Raw genomic sequence first — 756 nt, forward strand, 5'->3', positions numbered from 1 at the left:
CAATCAATCATTTTCTTTTCTCCCCACCTCTAGTTTCTAGTAGGTGAGGTGACTGATTTTTACCAGACTACTCTTGTGATAACGTACCAGGACATGAGAGAGGATAAAAATCGTCCTATCAATGTCATTACTACTATAGTCTGTGTTGGACTCCCATGCGATATAGTATTCATATGATCCATTCCTTTCTTGTTACAATATCACGATTTTGAAAATTGAAGTATAATTAACATACAGTTAGCTACACTAGTCGTACTAGGTTCAGGCATACCATATAATGAGTAAACAATTCTATATATTATTCAGTGCTCATCTATATAAGTGTCCTCTTAATCCCCTTTAACCAATGTTGAATGCCTCACAAATTGGCATGCCTTCCTTGCACGGGGGCCATGCTACTCTTCTCTGTATTGTTCCAATTTTAGAAATATGTGCTGCCAAAGTAAGCACTGCGATTTCACAATATAATCAAAGAATTTCAATCTTTCCATAATGTACCCTTGCTTGAAAAATCACCAGGACTCAAACCACAAAGACCCATTTTTCTGAATTAACTTATTAATGCATTCATTCCCTAGACATTATTGATCACCAACTGTAGGAGGGGCGAGGCTATTGTCGTATAACAGTAAGTGATAGGAAGGGCAGATGGTAATCAGAAAAAGGTCCCAAAATTTTTCCTTCCTTCCTTCTACCCTCAGTTTATTCTCTGATAGAGGCTTAGCAGTAAGAGAATAGATTTTAGTACTTCAGAGT

The 756-nt window shown here is 37.0% G+C and overlaps 1 non-coding gene across 1 annotated transcript; it reads right to left on the reverse strand.

Annotated features, from left to right (window-relative positions):
* Positions 1-342: 342 nt before the first annotated feature.
* Positions 343-450, reverse strand: LOC128776757 (U6 spliceosomal RNA). The gene has a single exon (XR_008421935.1). It is a non-coding gene; the product is annotated as a U6 spliceosomal RNA (small nuclear RNA).
* Between the last annotated feature and the right edge of the window lie 306 nt (positions 451-756).

The sequence above is a fragment of the Panthera pardus genome, unplaced genomic scaffold (genome assembly GCF_024362965.1).
Source record: "Panthera pardus isolate Hobbes unplaced genomic scaffold, ASM2436296v1 HiC_scaffold_13, whole genome shotgun sequence".
NCBI classification, from domain to species: Eukaryota; Metazoa; Chordata; class Mammalia; order Carnivora; family Felidae; genus Panthera; species Panthera pardus.